The sequence below is a fragment of the Mixophyes fleayi genome, chromosome 10 (assembly GCF_038048845.1).
Source record: "Mixophyes fleayi isolate aMixFle1 chromosome 10, aMixFle1.hap1, whole genome shotgun sequence".
NCBI lineage: Eukaryota > Metazoa > Chordata > Amphibia > Anura > Limnodynastidae > Mixophyes > Mixophyes fleayi.
In genome coordinates, this window is record NC_134411.1 from 44,655,029 (window position 1) to 44,680,982 (window position 25,954).

The window sequence follows — 25,954 nt, forward strand, 5'->3', positions numbered from 1 at the left end:
CATGAACCTAAAACTAATGTCAGCCGTTCAAAGATTGCATATGATGTTCGCAGTTCTTAATATTTAAAAATGTGCCTCTTAGAACTTAAATGGCTATTTTCTTGTGCTTTGAACATATTTTTATACAAACATAGAACAGTACTGACCTATTTGGTGAATTTTAGCAGTGGTTCTGCGGTACATGAAGGCTCTGGGGAGCTATTACTCTCTTTAACCATTATGTCAGATGAGCTTATTAATATAAATATATATATATATACACACACACATACATCCACACATACATACTGTAGATATACTCTCACTTTCTCGGATCCAAATGTCTTCAGCAAGATACGCCAAACCCAGCCCCTCTTCTGCATTGCGAAATGGGATTTACTACCTCTTTAAGCTGTACAGACCTGACAAAACCTATAACTTACACAGTCTGGTGCCATTACTATTCACATTCCTATACTATCCAGAATCTGTGTGTGTCACATGGCTAAGCAGGACCAGACTTTGAAGAGAGGGGGGAGAAGTGGATAGGGTGAATCACTGGACAGCAATGTGTGTGGGATGATGCCCAATGTGACAGCCTTTTATGGACATCAGAAGGGGAGGAGGTCCCAATATACTGATTTTCAACTCCTTTATACTCATTGTGCAAAATGAAATTCTCATGATGACATTGTCTACATCAAATGAGTCAGAAATGCTTGTACAAATCACAAAATTCTGACTGACACACAGCACCAATATGTAGTACATTGTTATGAAGAACAACTAGTTTGAACGTGTTTAACAAAGACAACTGTAGCAACAGAACTGAATTAAAATTAACCAATAAACAGTACAAAAAATGAAAATCATCATGCATATATAGCTAAGACAACTGATCAATTCATTGCAACATTCAGCTACTGCACAAAAATATTTTGTCAGTGTGTCATCATTTGTTTCCTGTGATCTCGTGCTTTTGCTTGCAGGTACTATATACACAATGTACTTATCTAACACTGTAATCTAAAGAAGTGTGCAACCTGTGGATCAGCACCACAAGTGGGATCACAATCTATACTTGAGGTCCCTTTATATAGTTACAAATTTGTGAAAACAGTGAGAAATTACCAAGGATGGTCATCACACCAAATAAATCATTCTTTCAAGAATCTATTGGACAACCATGTCTGTCTAACTGCTGGACCCTTGAGCTCAGTTGCTAATGCTGTTGCCTTCTCCCTCCGGCTGCTAGGCCTACTGAACATATATGGACAAAATTATTTGGCCACATTTGTTAATGAATGAATTGAGGCCATGCAGTCTCCATTTGCAAGCATTAGTGATACAAAAACCATTGTTCTGTAGAGTGAAAAATCATGCTTCTCGGTTTGGCAGTCAGATGGACGAGTCTGGATTTGGCGGATGCCGGGAGAACTTTACCTGCCTGACTGCAATATGCCAACTGTGAAGTTTGGTGGAGGAGGGATAATGGTATGGGGCTGTTTTCTAGGTCCCTAATCTACAGTAAAGGACAATCTTAATGCTTCAGCATTCCAAATCATTTTGGACAATGTAATGCTTCCAACTTTGTGGCAACAGTTTGGGGAAGGTCCTTTTCTATTCCAACATGACTGTGCCCCGTGCACAAAGCAAGGACTACAAAAACATAGTTTGATGAGTTCGGTGTGGAAGAACTTGACTGGCGCGCACAGAGCCCTGACCTCAACCCCATCGAACATCTTTAGGATGAACTAGAACAGAGATTGTGAGCCAGGCCTTCTTGTCCAACATCAGTGCCTGACCCCATAAATGCTCTACAGAATGAATGGGCACAAGTTCCCATAGAAACACCCAAACATCTTGTGGAAAGCCTTCCAAGAAGAGTGGAAGCAGTTATCGCTGCAAAAGAAGATGACCAACCAAATTTTATTTTAAAAAGAAGGATTTTTATAAAGCAGGATAGACAACGGTATAGCTCTCTCCTTCTGAATTGTATTTGATAAAGTGTTTGTAATTGTGTAACTCCACAGTATTGAGTTTCCCTGTGTAATTCCCAGTGGATACAAATAGGCGATGCACATTGGAGAGGAATTGACAATACCACTGCCTGTTTGAATAATGTAAGCAGGTCTTGTATGCAGCAGAGAGAGTGCTGGATTGCTGGGTTAAAATCAGAGGTAGACTAAGCCTACACAAAAAAATTGTATTCTGAGTCCACTGTTACATACAACAAATCACATTGAGAAATTGTAGAAAATTGAAAACAAAACACAGCTAACATATTGGGCCTGATTCATTAAGAAAAGTAAAGCTAAAAAGGAGTAACTTTGCTCCTGGACCAACCATGTTACAATGCAAAGGATGCAAATTATTATTATTTTTTGCAAATAAGCAAAATACTGTCTATTTTTCATGTAGCACACAAATACATGATAGCTTTAGTAGAGCACTGAAATTTAAAGTTGATCCAGAACATGCCCTACCCCAACGGTAAATCTGTCCCCTCAGTGTAAATTTACATCCCACTCCAATACAAAATGGCTTTGCCAAGGTGCAAAGTTACTCCTTTTTTCTGCTTTACTTTCCTTAATAAATCAAGCCCATTATCTAGCTTAGCTGTTGTGGAACTAGGAGTCAGGTTGACATGGTATGCTGGGACTTGTAATTCCACACCCAGTGGAAAGCCACAGGCAGCGTACCTCTAAGTCAGGGGATGTTTATGTTTACCACACTTCATCTTCAAGAAAATTGTCAACGGTTTTATTTCTAAACAGACGGTGGCATCTCTATTTGAAATGAATATGAACTATTGATTTCTGATAACTAATATACATAATGTGGGTTTTAAAGACCCTCTGAGACTATGCAAGTTCATGTCGTTATTTTTATATGCTGAACTAACCATGTTTATTGTTTTTATTCCTTTGCCAACAACTACCAAATTATCTATTCCCTACTTGCCCCTATTTTTATAAAGTATCTGAACTAATGAATTCTTGAAATGTAACAGATGTGTATGGGCTATGGACAATGACACATTATGTTACTGTGCCCTGGCTGGGATCTTGCTTAGATCTTTGACCCATGCCCTTCCACACAGCTTGCTATTGTAACTTTGCATTGGACAGTGTCATTCTAAGGGGGGTATTCAATTGTGAGCGAGACGGGTGAAATACCCGCGCTCGAAAAATATTACCGTTAATACAGTAATTAATCGCTGAATTTCAGCTCGCAATTACCGTATTTACGCACAATATTACCGTATTAACGGTAATATTTTTCGAGCGCGAGTATTTCACCCGTCTCGCTCACAATTGAATACCCCCCTAACAGTCTGGTATAGCAGTTATGTAGGTTCAATATCACATGATTTATGTATATACCAATATGCCATTATTTCATGTTAAATTCAAAACAATTCTGTCAGCTTATATTACCATAGATAAGAATTACTTTTATGCTCATCAATTGCATGAGATACCTCAATTTAAAAATACAAAATCACAACTACATGCAACTTACAATTTTATGCGCTTTAGTGTACGTCCATAGCATATTATAAAGCAGCAGTATTCATTCATGTTGGAGTCATGGATTCTTTGCTTTTCACACTTCAAAGTACCCATAGTGTATTGATGCCTTTTGTAAAAACTGCACACTGAGATTTTTTTCCCACAGGGAAAAATGTGGCTGAAGAGTATCTATAACCACTGTATTCAACAAAGCTCCCAAAAACTGCAACTGGGAGCAAACCTTTAAAGATGATATACCACAAAACAGAACACTTTATTGTCCTAATATTACTTTGCAATTAGTGATTTTGACTAGAAACAGAGTTCTGTTCTTCTAGTTATAAACCTATATGCTTGGTTCTTTCTTATGCATGCCTACTAGATACCACCATGATGAGTTATATCATAATCTCTCTTATTGTTTCCTACAGAGTACACAACAGACACAAAAACCTGGCAGCATAAGAGGATTATAGAGAAGCAAAAAAGGTGAGAAATTTCTCCATTCCTTATCTTATATTAACTACTCATCTGTCTATAGCAGGGGGTTTGCCTAAAGCAGGGGGTTTACATCAGACCCAAAATATTTTTGCACTTGCAGTATGTTTGTTTCTAAGTTAAACCACGTTTGCAGAGAGCAGAATTTTTTAAATGCAATACAAGGTAATCCTCACTAATGTATTGCTGTCTGGACAAAGGCTTGATCTGAATGTGGTGAGTGACTTTCAAAACCTGAAGCAGGGCAAAGCACAGGCTGGTGTTGTGACGCAGGCTGGCAGTAGATGAGCAGCTCAATGCCTTCTCTTCAATCTCAGATGTATGTAGAAGTGTATGGGTCCAAATGGAAAGGATAACTTGGAAAAAATATATAATGGAGAAATCCGCGCTCCCTGGTATATTAGAATGGAGCCTAGTGGACAGGTGACAAGGAGAGGTTGGGCCCACAACCTCGGAAATATATAAAGGCTATAGTACTCCCTGGCGCAAAGAAGGATAAAGAGGTATGGAAAGTTTCTATGCACAAGTGGTGGAAAAGTGCAAGAGCAAAGGCAATGGTATAGAAAAATAAAACAGGTTTATTACAAACTCAAATAAATAGTCCGGACCAATAAATGGTCACTCAACCAGGCAGTACAAAAACAATATCAATAGCAATATAGGGTGTAGGAACTCAAAAAGGAAAACTTGCACTGAATATATTAAAAGCATTTATATATCTCAATATAATATTGAATATTATACGAAATTTTCTGTTAACAAATTTTTTTTTTTTTTTTTTTTTAACATCGATGGTTGTATTTACTCTAGTTTTGCATTGGTATTTATCTGTATATACTAAGCAAGTTATTTCTATTTGGGCTGTTTTCCAACTATAACATTAAAAGAGGTTTATGATGTTTACACACTGAGGGCTAGATTTACTAAGCTGCGGGTTTGAAAAAGTGGGGATGTTGCCTATAGCAACCAATCAGATTCTAGCTGTCATTTTGTAGAGTGCATTAAATAAATGATAGCTAGAATCTGATTGGTTGCTATTAGGCAACATCCCCACTTTTTCAAACTCGCAGCTTAGTAAATCTAGCCCCGAGAGTCTGATTCATTAAAGGGACACAAAATAAACATATTCATTTGGGCATACGTACTTCCCTATTCAACTAAAAGCGGATATGAAGAACAGTCTCTTGTTGAATATGGGTCTAGGTGTTCTATCCTCTGACAGACCGGTGGTAGTCATCTTACCGATTAACAGAATTTCGATGACAGGGATGTAGACACTACACTGCTGATGAGTTTTATAGCGACATGTAGTAAATGTAGACGTACAGAAAAAGTGAAAGCAAATATTTGCGACAGAAGTCAATGGTGGACATCTGATTCTCGTCACTTAAGTTCCAGTGAGATTGCTGGTCTTAAGGGGGCGATGCGACCACCCATCTCCAGGATAAGGTACAACTGTTACTACAAAACCTAAAATAAAAAGTGTAGGGGTCTGTCTTATAAGCAATATTAACTATAACGCTGCCAAAGTTAATAGTGTTTATAAAAACCACCCCTACGGGTTTATTTATTAATACTTGTTTATAAGGAAAAAAAAAAGCAGATGATGAGAGTGGAAAGCTTACTTTGTAAAGGACAATGCAGAGTTAACATCAATAGCAGCAAATTCAATCTATAATAAAATTTCTTTCTGCTCTCCATTTTCCTCCATTCAACTAAACAGGGTGTTTCCACCTTCTGATAACTTTAATGTATTGGATTGTACATACAATCCCGCAACTTTTACTAATACCTTTTACTTGTCCTGGTGTTGTCTTGGTGCTACTTTATATCACAGACAGAGTTGATAATTTCTGCTGACCTTGGATATGACACAACTATGCTGTGCTTTCTGCATTGTATATAATTTGCATCTTGATACCAGGGTATGTCATATCTACTGATAACAAAATGATGGACACAAGGTTATAGGTAATTTTTTAAAAATTCTGTCAATGGACGAAACGCATCACAGGCCCTCAATAAATTGCTATACGAAAAGACAGACACCTGCGAATCTGCAGCTATATTACAGCAAACACTCTCAGCCTGCTCATATCTACATGAATGTAGGTTTTTTCTTGAATGTTTAATAAAGTGATTGCCAAACAGACTTCACTATGTACAGCATAATGTTTCTCTCGAGACGGTAACTGGCGCATGCGCTGGAGAGGACATAACAAATTACACGAGAAACGAGATCCTTGATCACTGCAGACACACCTCACGACTTCTTACAACAAGAGAATTGGGATCGTCTAAACTACAATCATACAGCGCGGAAATCATACCCTTAAGGTAATTATAAACCCCTCATACCATGCTGGGGTATATACAGTAAGACAATATTAAGGATATCATCACGGCAGCATCAACAGCATTCAAGTCTGGTAGGCGCTGACCACACATCTGCACTAGTAGCTTGCAAAAGTGAACCACCAGCATAAATGGGACTAAAGTTAATTACTCATGTCAACATGGTTTAAATATTCATGCACTGTTTCTATATGCACTATCCATTCATTAGTGGTCATTTGATTAGATTGTATACTATCACACGATCACTACTTGATTTAACAATTACACATACTACCTGACCGCATTATAAGAGCGAGCAGTGTAATTTCTAAAAGGTTATAGGTGTCTAGATGTCCAAGCGGTAATATGGAAAATAACACTGCACATCCAACAACAAGGCTACTAGTACATAGGGGGCTTACAATGCAAAGACTGCATTACCTCATTAGTGTTTATAAAGTGATTTAGGGGCACATAGAGACATGTAGAGTGGGGCTCTGCATCTGACAATTGATCATTATTATTTTTTATGTAAGTTGGCCATTACTAAAACAAAAGTTGAAAAAGTAAGGATGTGGAGTTAGCAAGCTGTGAGTTAAGAGGCTATCTAATAGGCCTCACTGCTCTTTATTGTCGACACTATGTATATGATGTGGCCACAAAGCTCTGTACAATCCACAACAGTAATAGGCAATCTGATAAAATTCAGGGGCTGCATGGAAAGCCCATCTAACCTACAAAGGGCCGCATATCACCCTTAATCTCAGTGATAAGTAAAATAATACATTTCATCAAATCTTAATATAAGTTTAAAAATTGTTACAAGCTATCACAAACAAATCTGCCATCAAAGCAGGAAAGTTCTGGGACCACAGGTGAATAATATGTCCGCCTGTTGCCCATCACTGATCCACACTATACATAAAATACAAGTCTAGATTTTGTCCTTTGCAACATTAGCAGTATGTTGCGAAGTATGAAATAGTAGTATGAAAATGAGAATTCCTCCGTGGCCTTTGCACTAAAACGTTTCTAGGTAATTCCATTAACAAGGCAAGCTCTTGAGTCTAGGTTTTACACACTGGGTATTTAGAGAATGACATGCGCTTGTGTAAAGATGGAATATCCACCTACAGAAAGCCTGTTTCATTTATGTGAAGACAGCTTAGTGTGACATAGTTTTTTAAATTCAGCACAGGATGCACTATAGTGAAAGCCACACTGAAATAATTTGATGTCAGGAGTTTATTAAGTGACTCACAATTGCATAATATGCAAATAAAACACTTCTATTTAGGAAAGACATCTCCTGAATAGGAATGACATATTGCATATGGTTCCTGAGGAGCTGCATAAAGATCTCCCTAAAGCTGGGTACACACTTATGCCATTATCATACATATCCACAGTAAAAGACCGTTGGGCCCGATACTGAAAGATTGTGTGCGTTACCACGGCCATGTTTTATTGTACCAAAACACTTTGCATCGTTTGATTTGGTTTTCTAAACTTCCTAAAAATCATGTTCAATGATGGAGCGATGTCAGGCAAATTTGGAAGTGTGCACGCACTCATGACCATCTGTCCAACAATTCTGTCGATAGTTCCTCCAAACAGCGCTGCCTTTGTGGGCGTGCATATTTAAATCTATAAAGTTATATCCTACGTGTTCAGTTGTGTAAACGTACAACATAAGCACATGGCAATACAGTGCCGTTTTCATAGAAAATCAATAATAAACACTCTTTACATGCTCTATATGTCATCTATTTGTTCCTGTATCCAAGAGTAAACAACAGGAATTGTAAGAGCACGCACAAATAAATATTCTCAATAAAGATGAATGAGACTTTATTGTGAATATGTATGTACAATTTCTACTGTGCTACAGAATATATATATACACACACACACACATAGCACTGGGAACAGAAGAATACATCCAGGTAGATAAAACAATATTTAAGAAATGTACACATAGCAGACCAGTGAGACTTTGAATAAACTTAGCCATATGTTTTATACTGACCACAATAGGTAATAGAATGTAACTTCAGAGTGGAAAAGTATATTGTGTTTGTGTGTGATAGATAGATGGACAATAACTTTTCCACTCTGAAGCTACATTATATTACTTATTATGACCAGTATATAACTTATGGACAAGTCCATAGGTTCAGTACACCTGTTTAGACTCTGCATCTGTACCACATCACACATGAACTGTCTAGGCCTTCACAAGTAAAGCAACCAAATAAACCAGAATTTACTTTCTAAATAATTTATTTTCCAATCATTTTTTTTTTTTTTAATTGTCTTGACTCGTTGGATAGTGGACCCAGCAAACAGGCTGATGGTAAAGGAAGACGACGAGTGTGTGCAGCAGTAGCAAAAAACTGAAACACTTAGATGCAGAAAACTGGGCAGAGGCTAAACATTTGATTATGGGGCCAACAGAGGGGAGAACACCCAATACACGGGTTTGAAAGAGTTCCCCCAGAGCCTCTCCCATCCCCTCATTTGCACCTACCTCCCCAGAAGCAACATCAATTCATGGAAAGACGCTCCAGTACCCCTACTATCTATAGAACCTCCACACCAAGCAGCCAGTAAGCTACTATATAGTAGTATAGTACAATATAGTAGAAGCCCTTCATCATTTGAAAATGATTATTAGTACCTATATTAGCACCTTTGACTTATTTTTATGCTTTTTTTTTAAAGTTTGATTTCAGTTTATTTATAGGTTACACATATATATATATATATATATATATATATATATATATATATATATATATATATATATATATATATACATATACACACACGTTTTCTTTGATATGCTAATAAGTTAGTGTTAAGCAAACTTTTTTTTTTCTTCAAACATTGTCCCTTTAGAACTTGTATAATGGCCTCACAGGTCTCAGGTATGATTAGACCCAAACTTGAGGTGAAATAGCTGTGCTGTACTTGAGATCAGCCAGTGTCCTTTCAGTAGCCAAAAATCTCAGAGTAGTAATGAGCCTCTGGGTCTCCTGAAATGTGTGTCCTTCTTTTCGATGAGTGGGAGGAGCAGCTGCTGCAGCTCCTGGAAAGTAGAGTCATCCATCCTCAGGAAATTCCTTAAGTCATCAGTATTATTCTCCAGTATCTCCTGTAGCAGTGGCATATGTGAAAAGGACACTGTTGCCATGGCGATAACCTACCTTATGTACAGTCCTCCAGGGAGTGAACCACACAAACTATACATAACCCAAAACAAAGCAACAAATGGCTATGATGCTATTTCCTCTTCCTGGATGTTTGTGTGAGTGTGTTTATGTGCGGTGAGGTTTAATCCACTATTTAAATTAGGTTTATATATTGCTGCAGGGTATGCAGATATCTGTAGAGTGTGTACAGAGTCACAATCTTTTCAGCAGATGGTTATGAGAGATGCAGATCTCAGATCTGACAGTAAATCGTGTAGGTGTGTACACATGAACTGGTATGCTCATCGGGACTTTCAGTCGTTGGTAAAATCATTACAGAAATTGCATCTGAAGTAAGACTGCATAGGTATGTACCCAGCTTAACTGTACACACTGTTACAGTGACACTCAAACGGTTAAAATATTGTGGAAGTGCTGAGAACCTTGTAACAGTTACGGCTACAATGTAACACAGCAAATAGGCAGCAAAGTGCCTATCCACACCCTGCAATGAAAATGTGCAATGTTTTGAGGTTAACTGGCAAATACCAGAGAGGTTAAGAAGTATCCTATTAACAGCTGTTTTGTGTATACACAATCTTTTTAAAAAGCCAGACAGTCTGTATGAAGTCATTTAAAGTCTGTTTTGGTGATTTTTCACTTTTCTTACATTTGACAGTAAATTAATCCTTTCCCTGTCATAAGCTGCACAACCCACAGTAGTACAATGGTAAAATTAGCCCCATACCTGTTCTTATTGCAGTCCATAAGACAAATGGTGGCCTGTGTGTGTATGTAGAAGGGTCTCTGCTCCGTTACAAACTCCAAGGCTGTCTGGTAAGAAAAATAAAATTAGAAATTACAGGACATAGTGAACAATCAGGTCCATCCAATATGGACATGAATTTATGACATATATATAATTTATGGTACATATCACCAACATTATGCTGCTAAAACCTGTATGAGAGCAATGTGCGCATCTCAGAACTTTTCAAGGAGACAAAATCAATAACTTAGGTATTTTTAAGCAACAGGATTTATCTATTTTTAGTTTTATTTATAATCTTATTCTTAGTTTCAAAAAAAGTAATTTATTTCTATATAGATTTTTTTCCCAATATCCGATTTTAATTATGTAGGCACACTCATTGTCTCACTTGAATCCACATATACACATTATATCATCATCGTTTATGTGTATGGTGCCACCGATATATATTCACATGCTAAATCATCATAAAAACGATTAAGAGTCCCTTAAGAAACAATCACAACAAAAACATTTGTTGCACATGAAGCTAGAGACACAAAGCAAGGCAAATTACCCTTAGGGGGGTATTCAATTGTTTGGCTTGCCCGTCGAAAAACTTGCGCTCTAAAACTATTACCTTTAATATGGTAAAATTGCGCTTAAAAAACGTTCATATGGTAATTTACTCGCTGAATTTCAGCTCGCAGCTCAGGGAGCTGAGAGCTGAAATTCAGCAAGTAATTACCGTATTAACGGTAATAGTTTTAGAGCACGAGTTTTCCGGAGGTCCGGACGAACAATTTAATACCCCTCTTAGTGTGAGAAATTAAGATTAAAGCAAAGACCACACGTGAGAAAGCATCCAACTAATCAAGGAAATAAAAACACACATCCCAAATATTTTTTTTCTTTTAGACTCAAATACCCTTTCCCAACTTTATCTTCACAATGTTCCACTTTTGGGCCAAGTATTTAGTGTTTTTATACAGAAAGCCACATTTTATGCAAATGTGTGAATATCTTTCTCTTGACATAGGGGAACTTCTATGCACAGTGAACATAAGGTCATGGGGCGTCTACACATCTCTATAGCGGTGCATATAAAATGCTCATAGATAGCAGTGACATAAAAGTGGGCAGGAGAACAATAAAACCATATAAGGCACTATATGAATGAAAGAAAAATCAAGAAATTGCAGCCTATGTAATTACTTTCACATTTAGAAAAAGGAAAGTTACCTTACTAGGAGCCCGATTCAGAGTGAGACGTATGCCCATTTGCTTAGCGTATATTTGCATTTTTTTTTTGCACTGTGCATGCACAGAAAGTGAATGTACGCAACTACAGCTATTCACACCTGTGAAATTTTGGCACTTACGACTCCTTAAGCCTAAAAAGTAAGGTCGTGTTCAAGCATTGTGTACGGTTTCATACTGGGACAGTATGAACCAACTGAAAAAGTGTTTTTATTTGCGTGTGATCAGTGAGAGGTGTAAGTAACGGATGATGATGATGATAACACCCGAACTAGCAAACTGCTTGCATTTAGAGATTTGCAAATGATTTACAGATGATTATTGAGACTTTAATAGTCGCTTGGCCATAGACTAGGAACGACAGAGTGTGTTGTAGCAAAGATAAAGAAAAATATATTTTTTTTGCATGCATTTTGGGAAATTGTTAATGTCGCATTAGCTAGGTTATTCAAGTTTAAATTATGCTTTATAGCAATTGCGTTTACAATACATATAAAAGAAAAGGTTTTTGTACATGTTTGCAAGTTAGACATAAGGGTCCAAGGGGTTGTCAATTGGACACATCTGCTACTCATTCAGACCTGGATGCATCTTCAACTCTGAATACGTTGTACATACACATACACTTGCATGCACTTTTTCAGTCTCAAGTTACGCTTACGTTCCACTCTGAATGAGGCTCCATATGTACAAATAGCATCCTTTAACCCACCTTTGATGCATTCCTTTTTTTGACATGTGAACAGCTGAGCTGAGTTAGATATTCACATAGATTTTTGATATGCAGTAAATCATGGACAATTAATAAAAATAAATAAGCCAAATGTTTACCAGCCCAGGTATACCAGCAAGGGGCTATCCTAGCAACAAGACTTAACCAGAAGGAAGCAGTTCTAGGTGCCGGTGTAGTAGCCTAGTGGTGGCAGCAGCTTAAGCTCCTCCTACTGCGGTTAGAGGGCGCAATCGGTATAAAGAAAGACAATGGTGGAAAACTAAGCCCAGTCAATTCCCAGCAACAACAGACAGGATGACATAGATGGTCCACCCTGTCACATTCATTATACACATTGTGATCATAGCGCCTCCTTTAGCATTCGTCACCATAGGTTGAAGCTGCATTCAGAAGGAATCTTGACATTTAAAGAGAATGATGCTGGACAAATGTGCTGTAACCAATAACAACCAACCGGATTGTGCCTCATGTTTCTAGTGCAGTTTAGCAAATATCTGATTGATTATTATGGTTTACAACACATATGTGCAGATTGCTGCAGGTTATTAGAAAAAAGCCCCAATATGATAATGGCAAACTATAGAAACACTGTATTATCCTTTAACAACTAACTTCTCCCCTAGCATAGCAAAGTTATTTAACAAGTGGTGAAATGCCAGAATAAATTTCGGCAAAAGGCTCTTATACCACTTTTTGCTATTTAAGAATGGCTTAATACAGGTGAAATCAGAGATTTCGCCATCCTTAACCCCATTAACGGAGCTTACTGCTGTTCCCATAGAGTTCTATGGGGACAGAAGCTCTAGTTAATTTATTAAGCTGCAAAAACTTTTGTTTTTGGGAGTAAAGGATGGCGATACCTGTCCTTTATAATTGGCCTCTCTGGCTTTGCTGGATCTCTCTCCTTTGTGCACACAGCACTTCCTTACTTCGCTGACAGCATTAGGCTGCGGGTGAGTAGCAAAAAATCTTTATGGAAGAGGGGGGTCTTCGCCAGAGCAACCCCGACACAGTGATTTACAGCAGTGTTTCAGTGTGCATCACTGCGATTTGCAGCGGTGCATATTGATTGCCACCTTATGGTATTAATAAATATACCTCTCAGTATAATACACAATTTGCCATTTTATTAGTATTGATTTTGCACTATTGCACAGAAAATTAATTATCTTCGTCTGTAATACTAGAAAGCTCAAATGGCCATTATCTAAGCTCTGTAAAAATCAGGTAATACTTTGCTGTACTGCTAATATGTTTGTATTTATATATCTGAAACATTCATGTCTGTCTAAATTTAAATAAGTATGGAAGTCTCTCAATGCATATAAATTTAAGTTTCCATTTTCAGTGGAAAATCCTAATTTTAGATTATTCTTATGCTGAGGAAGAGAAGCTTTGACCTTATATTCCATTTGTTTATAGCCAAAAATAAGCATGTACTTTAAAAGAAAAGCAAATAAATGGACATTTGGCACTGAAGAACATGGGAGAGTAGCCAAATAGTCTCTTCTTTGAGGCCTGTCAAACAAGAAGTAATGGAAAATAATAAATTGTAGTTTTTAACAGTGTTGGTTCCCATGAGAATTCTATTTAATCTCAAGCCTATATATGTTGGGCAGATTTAGTTCTTTTGAAAAAGGCATCTGTGTCAGCAGCCTTTTTGGATTTGTGAGGTAACACATGATGCAAAGGACACAAACACAGAGTGTATTTATTACAATTCAGAACAAAGCTATTTGTTACCAGTTACTGTTTTGTAAGCTGCATAAATAGAGATTTCAATTTTGGACTACAGAACAATTTCAGAAGTAGCGCTGTAAACCTCCACTCTCATACAGACATCTGTAGGCTGTTGGGCTAGGATGTACGTGGGGCACCATGACAATAAGGGAGGCTGTGTAATTGTTACCAGTATACAATATGGCCAGGTCACAGATTAATGGACAGGTAAACCTAAAATACAAGCTGGTTCATATGGAAGATCGCCCAAGCAGATTAACCAGTACATTTGTTAAAGTTTCCAGAGGTAAAAACTAAAGATATTTAAAAATAATAAGATAATCATTAGTGGAGGATGAGGTTTTCCACTGTACAGCAGACCTCCTGTCAGTAACTCATTGAACACCACTTCAGTCAGCCTCTATTTGGATTTCATTGGTTGACAACAGTACCTTTCTCTTAATTTCAGAACAAATGTCAATATCACACACAAACATTAAAACAACTATCACAGTTCTAATATAGCAGTATAGCTATATTTAAATCGCTAAGTAATTATGGTAATACTTCATTAGAATACTACTTTTACCAAGATTATATAATTTTGACAAAGGTCATGGGGGCATATTCAATTAGCCGCAGAGTGCCTCTGGAAGAAATTTGCAATGTTGAGGTTCCGTAGTATCTGCAAATGTGCGCAACCGCGATGTTTGGAGGAACATCACGGCTAATTGAATATGCCCCATAGAATACAACAGAGATGTTAATTATATGGTGACTGAAATAGTTATATACTTTTACAGAAAAAGGTGCAAGTGCTTTCCTTTGGTTTTCTACTACAATAGTTTATAGGATTCAGCACTCAGGTACTTTCGTTATTAAGCATGATTACGGTTTACCTCTTTGCTCATCATTTCTCAGTAGTTGCTTTTCAGGTTGGAGCTTGTATTTTATGTTTAGTGGTCTATATACAATTAATTGCTGTGGCTATTTGAGTCTCTTAGCACAGCTAAGAGGTGTAAACAGTAAGATATAAATATGATCGCCGAAAACACACACGCAGTTTAAATCGTCAGTGCATTTTTAATCCTAAATATTTCAGTCCCTATCTGATTGTAGGGAAAATGTAAGAATTACAGTTATAAGGATTAACCCTTAACATAACTGTGGTGAATAAATCATAAGGGACTGCATTGTAAATACTGTATATGAAGTGAATCCATTTATAATTTGTTTTCTGTGAAACCTAGGGTGTAATACAAATGACTTTAAAGCAAAGCCTGCTCTCACAGGGTTAATAACCTAACTTAAGGTGTAAAATGTGAGACCAGAAATACTGTCCCGTGCTTATTCAGTGGCTCTGCAGACCCAAGGACTACAAGATAACATTGTCACCTTTAGGGGGAAAATAAACAGCTTATCAATATTGATTAATTTCACACAATTCTGAAATATCTTGAAAGTGGTCTCATCTATTAAAGACACTGTTTTCACCTGTATCCTCCTACAGGGGTTGGACTGGTCAGGGAGACCGGCCTCTGCCGACTCCCTGCTCTGATAACTTATCAAATAATCAAACTGTCAAATAATATATCACCTCTCTTTTGTCAGTAAAGTGCTCCTGACTACCTTTACCTGTCACAAACCGCACTCTGCGCACTCCTGACTTGGAAGTTTATTGTAAGGGGACACACCGGATTCCAGCCTAAATCTTGCACACACCCATCCCTTAGGTTACATATTTAACTGGTCCTTTCTCCAACACAGGCACACACTCCCACCCATCCGTTTACAAAGCAGTCCCTTATGATTATACTTTATTCACCACAGTTATGTTATGGGTTAATACTTATAACTGCAATTTCTAAATTTTCACCACACTGCTCCTTAGCTTTTTTTTCAGATTTAGGATCCCCTAATGCAGAGGTGCTCAAACTCTGTCCTCAAGACCTACCAACATTTCATGTTTTCAGGATTTCTTTAATCACGCATAGGTGCGGTAATCTATTTTTCCCAGTCAGTAATTATCCAACCTGTATCTACAGACAGAAATCCTTAAAACATGACCTGTTGGTAACTCTTGAGGCCTGGGTTTGAGCACCTTTGCCCTAAAGTATTAGCTTAAACATACACTCTCCAGGAGACTCTCCACCTACCTTTCGGGAGACTCTCTGGGTTGATCTCCCGAACTCCCGTGAGAGCAGGCCATTCATTCCCTTGGCATCCTGCTCACTTCCTAGTGTAGAGGGCAGGATGGGAGCCTCCACTGCAAAATGATGCTTTCTCTGCATTGCGGCGCAGGGGCAGAGCTGAAATTACACGATTTTCCGCACCGTCCACCTCCGTCCTCACACTTCACCGCCCCTCCGAGATCGCCCGAAGGGAAAGAGTAAAATGTACTACTACACATTCAATAAAATAATACTTCTTCATTCCCTTAAACTTGGATACCATCTTGTTCTAATACTTCTCTTGATCTGTCAATTGCTTTCCTCCTGTATCTTGTTAAATTTCTGATATATTTAAAAGCTTCTATACACCCCTTCCTCTTTTTATTTTTCCACCTGGTTGTTGGACAGATGAGTGGTATCTTCCTCATCTTAAATACAAATATTTGAATCCTAGGGCTAATGAGGAAATTGTAATAAATAGGTTAACACACGGTGAGACTGGATCACTATTAAATAACTTTTGGTATAAATTTATTTAAAACAAATTGCGCGGGGGCGTGGCCTGGCGGAGCATGGCGTAGGTTGCAGATACCGGAGCTCCCCAGCCTAAATATCCTGGTCGGACATCCTGATGACCTGTTACCCCTTCTTACCGTAATAATTTTGTGGGGGAACTGTCCTGGCACTAGCAGAGGCAAGTTTGGTGTATGCTGGAGGATCAGGGCGGCTGTGAGAGTCACGAGTGACCGTAGCGCTGCTGAGGCGGAACCTGCTGGCGGGGAAAAGACTGAGCTCTAGCCGGAGAGTAAAACACTGAAGTACAACACTTATTTGTTCAGAGTGGGGACAGCTGGCTCTGTAGAGAGAAGATATCTGGCAGTTGGAAAGGAGTGGAAGGTCAGTACTCGGGTTCCCGCCGTGAAGTGGTTTGAGGCGCCATCTTGGGAGAGTATTGTCGGAGGGAGGCAGAGTATATGCATCTCTGTATGAGTAACGGCTCAGCTGACAAAACCTATCTTGTGTGGGACTGCTGTTTGTGCCACAGTGAAGAGAATACTAGGTGTATCTGAAGGTTCTCCCTCTGTGAAGTGCCTGAATACAGGGGCTGTGAAGAGACCACAAGAAAAACTTGGGGTAGTCCCCAGGCACCTGTACATACAAACAATGGTAGTGAATGAGTTAATGAGTATTTAATGAAACATAAACACAATGGTGAGGTGGAGGCATAAGCTTACACCTTCTAGTGCTGCAATAATATAAAACAAGCACAGTAAACATTCAGCAGTCCTGCTGGTATGCATAAAAGTTCCAAAAAACAGACAGCCGTCTGTTTGATACTCTTCTAATAGAAAAGTGGTTGCCAAGTCTGAAAACAATTAAAAATTCGCCATGTGTATAAGGCCCAAACAACAATAGGTATTGTGATCTCGTTGACTGTAAATAACAAGTATCCGTCCAAGGTGCACAATGAACAGTTAGTTGAAAACAATGTAAGTTGGCAATTGCTTCAAGGGTGCTAACAGCTCCGGTAAACCACACAAGGGATAGGGAACAGAGAAGGGGATTAACTCACCCCGCTTCTGCAGGATCTAGTCCACAGGTGTCCGTATGGGGAAGCCGCTGTGCGAGTTTCCGTCCACGCTGTTAGACATCCAGCTGCCGAGTGAAAGTTGGTAATTCGCGCATGCGCATGCGGTGGTGATAATCCAGTCTGTATTAGCGTGATCCATTAGGTCGATATGTTTTTGTAAGGGGCTTTTTTGATTCCAAACGTATAAACTTGCTGTCAGTTTATGTCCCCCCCCCCCTATAGTGGTGAGGTCCTAAAAAAGTGCAGTGATTTTATTTCTCTGTCTCCTGATACTCCAGTGATCTGCTGTGGGGATTTCAATAATGTGTTGGATTCTAATGTTGACAGGTGGAGGGAGGTGGGGGACAATACACATGCTAAGAGATCAAAGTTTGCTGATTTGGTGGCAGAAATGGGTTTGGTGGATGTGTGGCGTCTGAGGCATCCGGCAGAGGTTTGTTTCTCATGTTTCTCCACTTCATATAATGCCTTCTCCCGAATTGATCTAGGACTTGTATCGGGGGAACCGCTGCCGGCTGTCTCTGGTGTCGCATATTTGCCAAGGGGAATTTCAGATCATTCTCCATTGATATTAACAGTTGAACTTAATGTTTCTCGAGGTCAAGCATTCTGGAGGCTTAACCCCTTTTGGTTGACATTATTACAGGATGGAAATATTTTAGAGTCCCAATGGGAAGAGTACTTTGCTACCAATGTGGATACAGCAGCTTTGTCTGTCGTTTGGGATTCCTTTAAGGCGTTTTTAAGAGGCTCTTTAATTAGAAGCATCAACTGTTTCAAGAGAGAATCTAGGTTGAAAGGCGATAGATTGGAAAAAGAGGTTGTGCGGTTGGAGGAAGTATATCTCTCCTCTCATGCGGCTTCTGATAGGATGGCTTGGTTAACAGTACAGAGAGAGTGGTCGGATTATTTGCTAGATAAATCAAGGCGTAAGTTGTTATTTGCTAAACATACACAATACTTTGAAGCGGATAAGTGTTGTAGGTTTTTAGCTTATTTAGCTAGGTCTGAAAGGGCGGCGGCTGTAGTGGCGGGGATTACTGATACTTTGGGTGTCGTACATACCGTGACTGAAGAGATTAGTGATGTTTTCTATACGTATTTCAAAGAGGCTTATGCGTCAAGAGCTGAGTACTCAGATTCTGATTTAGAAACGTTTCTGGCGGCTGTTTCCATACCCGAACTGAGTATAGATGGTAGAGAAAGTTTGGAACTGTCAATTTCTGATGAGGAGATTGTAGCTGCAATATCATCATTCCCAAATGGTAGGGCTTCGGGCATAGATGGGATACCGATAGAGCTGTATAAAAAACATCTGAGGTTTTTTGTGCCTCGCCTGAAGGACATGTTTACAAGTTTTAGAGATCAGGGGTGTGTGTCTCCGTCTATGTCTGAAGCCATTATAGTTCTTATCCCTAAAACGGGAAAGGATCCCTTGTTTCCAGAATCATACAGACCGATATCGTTACTGGCAACGGATATTAAGATTTTAGCAAAAGTTTTGGCGACACGGTTGAACCGGGTGATTAGTGAGATAGTGCATCCTGATCAAACTGGTTTTATGCCAGGAAAATCTACGGCCATAAATCTGCGTAGGCTTTTTTGTCATTTACAGTTGCCCCATCCTGCGGAGGAGGAGGCGGTGGTGGTGTCCTTGGATGCTGCTAGGGCCTTTGACTCTGTGGAGTGGAGGTACCTATGGGCGGTGCTTTTGAAATTTGGGTTTGGACCGTTTTTTATTCAGTGGATTAGACTTTTGTATTCTTGTCCTACAGCTAGAGTCTATATAAATGGCTTTATGTCCCGCCAGTTTGTTATGGGCAGAGGTACCAGACAGGGATGTCCCCTGTCCCCTGCTCTGTTTGCCCTTGCCATAGAGCCATTGGCATGTGTGGTAAGAATGCAGTCAGATATTACTGGTTTAAGGATGGGCTGCAGGACGGACAAGATTGCCCTTTATGCAGATGATATGCTGATTTTTTTGTCATATCCTGATAAATCGTTGCCAAACCTACTCCATGTGGTCTCGGTGTTCGGTAGATACTCGGGACTTTTGATTAACTGGGATAAATCTAGTGTAACTCCGATTAGGGGAACCTGCCCTACGGGCCAAGTTCTGCAGACTTCTCTTAAATGGACTCCGGTATTTAAATATCTTGGTATCTGGATTTCTAGTGATATGGGTCAGTATATTCAGCGTAATGTTCAACCTCAGATTGATTATCTTAGGAGCCGAGTTGGGGTGTGGAAGCAGCTGCCATTGTCGGTCACAGGTAGAATTAATCTGGTCAAAATGATAGTTCAACCAAAGTTTCTGTATGTTTTGCAGCAGTCGTCGGTCTATATCCCCCATAGTATATTCCGTTACATAGAGCGTCTTATGGCTTCTTTGGTATGGGCGGGCAGGAGGGCAAAAGTTAAACTCACTACTTTATATCGTTCTCGAGGATCGGGGGGCTTGGCTTTGCCGAATCTACGGCTTTATTATTTTTCCTCCCAGTTAGCACATATTGAAATTTGGTTTAGGTCAAGGCTGGGTCTAGACTTGCATGATTTTTTGGTTTCTGAGACAGGATCTAGTCATACACGTGTGCAGTTTCTTCTGGCCGGAAGAAAAGTTGGGAGGGACCCCCCTTTATTAATACAGGCCATGAAGGTTTGGAGATTGTCATCCCAGATTGGAGGTGAATTGGATCTGGATCCATGCACTCCACTATGGGACAATTTGGATTTTGGAGAATGGACTAAGATGGAGGGGGCTGGAGCTTGGCGGAACTACAATATAACACACATTGGACAATTGTATGAGAACGGTATATTATATTCATTTGAGCAACTTCAGACACTATATGAACTACCTAGGGGTTACTTTTATAGATATTTGCAATTAAGACATGCTCTGGCCTCGCAGTTTCGGGAAGCTACCCCGAGCTTTAACGCAGATTCCTTAAGGGTGCAACTGTCAAGGTTGGGCCAGAGGCGGAAAATCTCTTTTCTGTATTCAATTTTGGTGGAAGGATCTGGCGAAGGGGGCTTGCCGGAGCTGCGATGCAGGTGGGAGGGAGATCTGGGGCGTCTTAGTGATAAGGCATGGGATATGGTGTTATGTAGCCCAAAGGAGGTCACCGCATCAGTTAGATTTCGCCAAGTTCAATTTTTTCTGTTACACAGAGCATATCTCACCCCTCTTCGGCTTTCTAAGTTCAGTGGCGGTCAGAAAGTGTTGTGTCCCAAATGTAGGAGCGAGGAGGGGGGCTTCTGGCATATGCTTTGGGAGTGTCCGCTGGTTTCATCCTTTTGGGGAGAAGTGGAGGACTGTATTAAAAGATTGGAGGTGGGAGTGATTGCCCTGACTCCAAGGCTCTGTATATTCGGTTTAGGCCTGAACAAAAAAACTCGTAGACTCATTAGATTGCTTATCAATACGTTACTCATGCTTGCAAAGGTAGTGATAGCTAGGAAATGGATGGCACCAGAAGGTCCAACATTGATTAGCTGGATTGACCTTGTTAACGATACAGTCGGCCATGAAAGGTTCATGTATACCAGCAGGAATTTGGTGGATAAGTATGAAAGAATATGGTATAGATGGAGGATATCCCCGTATGTCACGGAGGGATTGAGGGAAGTGGAACACTCCTGATTGAAGCTTGGGGCAGGCATCCAGCCACCTATTATGTTATTAAGATCAATGATTGTATCTTGTATTACCAAAGCTGTACCATTATCTCACTATATCTTGGAAAAATGTATATATCTTTACTTGGAAATGTGAATGTCAATGTTTTTTGCTTTTTCTAACTGCATGGTGTACAAATACTTGACAATGCTTGTATCACTGTATGGGGTATAGTTGGGGGGATAGCCTACTGTGTTGGGCCTTTTTGTTGTTTAAAGGAAAAAATGCAATAAAATTTTACCTGGTTTAAAAAAAAAAAAAAAATTGCGCAGGGCACTTATTTATATAATTGCATGTGCACTTATTTTTGATATTGTGTATATTGTGAGATAGAAAATCGTTTTTCTGAGACCAGGGGAAGAAATTCATCCCCCGTTTAACCTTGCTATGGGATATGCCTATTTCTGATGTATATATCTGATACAATGAGCCTTTGTTTACAAAGCCTCTTGTGTATTGTGATGTGGGAAACTAGCTTGTTTTTGGCTTTTGTTGTTCTGTGAGAATATGTATTCCGAACGGTCTGATGAAAGATCCCATGTTAATTAGATCTTTTGATGTGTGAAGGTCCTGTTAGACACACAGGAACTCTAAACAATGGAGACACATCTGAAGGGGGATCTGAAAGCAAAATTGTGTTAGATGCAAAACTAGATTACATCCTGAGATCTGAGGGAATATTCTAGATTGGTTGGAGCCGCCTAGGTCCAAGAGGCTGGCTTACCTTGGCTAGGAGTTATGTCAGAACTGTATAAAAGTTGAGCTGTGTAAGCATGTAATCTATTATTCTGATGTTCCATCTGACCTGACCACTGATACCTTAAATCAGTGGAACTGTCCTTGTCAGGACACTTGAGAAATAAACATCACACTGCTTCAAGACCCTGCTTGACAACTTATTCAATATTGCTGTAATCCTGTGACCTGCCAATTAGACCCCAAAATCTAATTTGTTCTCCGGCTGTCTGAGGTATGGACCCAAGCTTTCCATTAACACCGCTCTGCCTGCTACCCATGCAGCTCTGGTCAGTGTGATAGGCCAGGGAGGATCCATCCACAGCATTTTGGATCCATAGTAAGAGGTCCGGAGTTACCAGCCCAAGTGTACCAGCACAGGAGTACACTAGCAGTGACAGTTACCCAGAAGGAACGTGGTTCTGAGCGCCATAAAGGAGCTCAGTGGTGGCAGCATTGTAAGCCCCTCCTACTGGGGAAAGAGGGCGCATTTGGGATAACAAAAGGGAACGGTGGCAAAGTAAGCCCAGCCGGTTCCCAGCAACAACAGACAGGGTGGCATAGGCGGTGCATCCTGTCACACACGGTATAGTATTTATATGTTGCATTATATTTAATTTTCAGAACATGACTGAAATAAAGTCTGTAATGAATTATACCCATCAAAAGACATGCTATAACAAACTAAATTAAAAAACAAAATAAAATTACCTCCAATGTTTAAAGAAAAAAAAAAAGAAAAGTTTAAGAATCTAGCTTCCACGTACTATTACATGCAAAGAAGAAAAAGTGCTAAAATTGCTTAAAATTGCAGAAATTCAGACATATGGTTTTTAAGGGGAGAGGACAACTACATACTTTCTACATACATACAGTAAAAAATGGATGAGAATGTATAACACCACATGTGCTGCAGAAGCACTTCAGAAGGTGGATGCAGAACAGTGTCCAACAGCTGTGATTCTGTACAGATTCTGGCAACAGCTATGAAATGTCCAGCTACTGATCTACTGCTCGCTCATCATTCCATAGATATCCAATTGTATGATCTCTATCTGCAAGACTGCAAAGCAACTCTGTGCGAGACAGTAAATTTACAGTAAATGGAAAAATAAATGCACCAATGAATATTTTTATTGAACTGTCATTTTCTAGGGACTATCATCAGCCTTCTTTCTTTTTGAGGAACATAAACATACTCTATCACAGATATAACAATATACACCGTGGAGCCAAAAGTATGTGGACACACCTTCTAATTATTGTGTTTGGCTATTTCAGCCACAACAAATTTCTAACAGGTGCATAAAATAAAGCATATAGCTATGCAATCTTCACAGTCAAACATGAGCAGTAGAATGGATCATACTGTAAAGCTCAGTGACTTTTAATATGCACTGTCATAGGATGCCACCTTTCCAAATGTCTGCCCTACTAGAACTATCACAGTCAACTGTAAGTGCTGTCATTGTGAAGTGTGTAATGCTGCAAAGCGGTAGGCCACAAAAGCTCAATGAATGGGACAGCTGAGTGCTGAAGCACATAGGCCATAAAAATCCTCTGTCCTCAGGTGCAACACTCACTGCAGAGTTCCAAACTGCCTCTGGGAGCAATGTCAGCACAAGAACTATTCATTGGGAGCTTCATGGATTGTATTTACATGGCCGAGTACCCGCACACAAGCCTCAGATTTAAAAGTACACTACCATTGAACTCTGGTGCAGTGGTGATGTGTTCGCTAGAGTGAGGAATCACGCTTCATTATCAGGAAGTCTGACGGACAAATCTGGGTTTGGTTGATACCAGGAGAACGCCTCCTACCCGAATGCTTACTGCCAACAGTAAAGTTTGGTGGAGGAATAATGGTCTGGCCTAGCCCCTTAGTTCCAGTGAAGGAAAAATTTAATACTACAGCATGCAATGACATTCTAGAGAATTGTGTGCTTCCAACTTTGCATTTTCAGCATGACAACGCCCTACGTGCACAAAATGAGGTCCATCAAAAGATGGCTTCCCAAGTTTGGTGTGGAAGAACTTGACTTGTCTGCAGTGAGCCCTGACCCCAACCCCACCGAACACCTTTGGGATTATTTGGAAAGCAGACTGCTATCCAGTCCTCATCACCGAACATCAGTGTCCGACCTCACGGATGCTCTTGTGACCGATACATGACTGTGGGATTCACCTCCATTCAAACTCTACTGGAAAAGTTGAACCCCTTTTCGAGAAGAGTGGACACTATTATAGCAGCAAAGAAGGGACCAACTCCATATTAATGCCTATGGTTTTCGAATGATATGTTCGACAAGATAAAATCTCAAAACACACACCATAGCAAATTTGCTAATATTAGAAGTGATCCTGCTGCCCACAAAACTCCTTTAAACATTCTCCAGCTAGGATTCCTGAACAACAATTATAGCCAATATTGAATTCTTCCATCGAGTTAACAGACAATGGCTACTGAAGTACCATGATGAGGTTTTCAGGAGCCTGAGGGAGAGCAACAGCAGGATAAATTAATATTCTAATTGTGAAGGTCAAATGCCCAGGAAAAAGGTTAGCGAGGGCTTCTAAGTGTTCTTTCACATATTTATCTACAGCATTCATTTAAATCAGATCAAGGGAATGTAGATAACTGAAGGTATCAATGATGGGTTATATACAGACTATCATTTGAACAGGAATTCAAACCTGCCACCATAAACATGTGGAAATTGTTTCAGTGTACATGCATCTTATTCTCCTACATATATGGACAACATTATGAATACCATTCCAGCATAAAGCTGTGTAGAGCTGTGTATAATTTTATGTCAACAAAAATGACATATAATATAGACAAGAGAGACTTGAAATACGGGTCTGTGCTCCCAGCTACCCAGTCTAAGGATTGTTAAAGGTATACACTTTACTAACTTTTTTCAAATAGAGATGTTTCTGCAGTAAAGTAACAGCTGACCTATAACATATTTTACTATCCACTGAGTGCTTTCTAATTTAATTGGAAGGTTCATAGTAAACCTGAGTAATGCTTAGTGGTCTGTATAGGACATGTTCAGTCTTAAGTCAGTAAATCGTGTTTTAGTACTAGTAAAATGAATGTAATGTTTCAAATTAATATTTGTGCAGATACCTCTCCTCCTAGACAAATTGCCCTGTAATCCAAGAGACATTATGGATGTTACGTTGACACCAACAGAGGCCAAAACATGAAGCTCTGTTATTTGATAAAATATAAATAATACCTTTATTTCTTTTATCCTAGTGAGTGGTTTGATAGTGCCCCAATGTCTAGTCGCACTGTGACAGCAAACGTAAAAGTAAATATGAGCAAAATTTTCAAAACTGTTCTTGGATATATTCAGGACAAGATCGCAGGACCACACTTTACAATTTAAGACATACAAATCACAACAAGAAACCTTTGCTATATAATATCTGAAATAAACATAAGGCTCTATGTGGTCTTTCTGCATACAAAAGTACAAGGCAGACTCAGGTCCCAAGCTGCCTCTGCAAAAAGGAACCCAGAACAAGGGCAAGCACAGTGGTTGGCGAGAGGGCACCCACCTGCATAACAGCTTAGGCGAGTGCCACTATGCCAAGCAATACGCTGCCACCAATGAATGAATATAGTGCCTAACGGGATGGCATCCATCCAGCATAAAAGGCTGGACAGATGGCATCCTGCCAGGCATCCCAATGCCACCAATGATAACTTTATTAGTTGGAGGAGCAGCAGCAATTTCTCTTCTCAAAGTTGCAAAACTTTATCTAGTTTCTGGCCCT

At 39.4% G+C, this 25,954-nt stretch overlaps 1 protein-coding gene across 1 annotated transcript in view; it reads right to left on the bottom strand.

Moving 5' to 3' along the window:
• The window catches only part of LOC142104121 (uncharacterized), a 100,415-nt gene that overhangs the window by 46,240 nt on the left and 28,221 nt on the right, over nt 1–25,954 (bottom strand). The window contains exon 2 of the mRNA XM_075188617.1: nt 10,272–10,357. The gene's annotated coding sequence lies outside the window, so the exon portion shown is untranslated. The remainder of the gene's footprint in view (nt 1–10,271; nt 10,358–25,954) is intronic.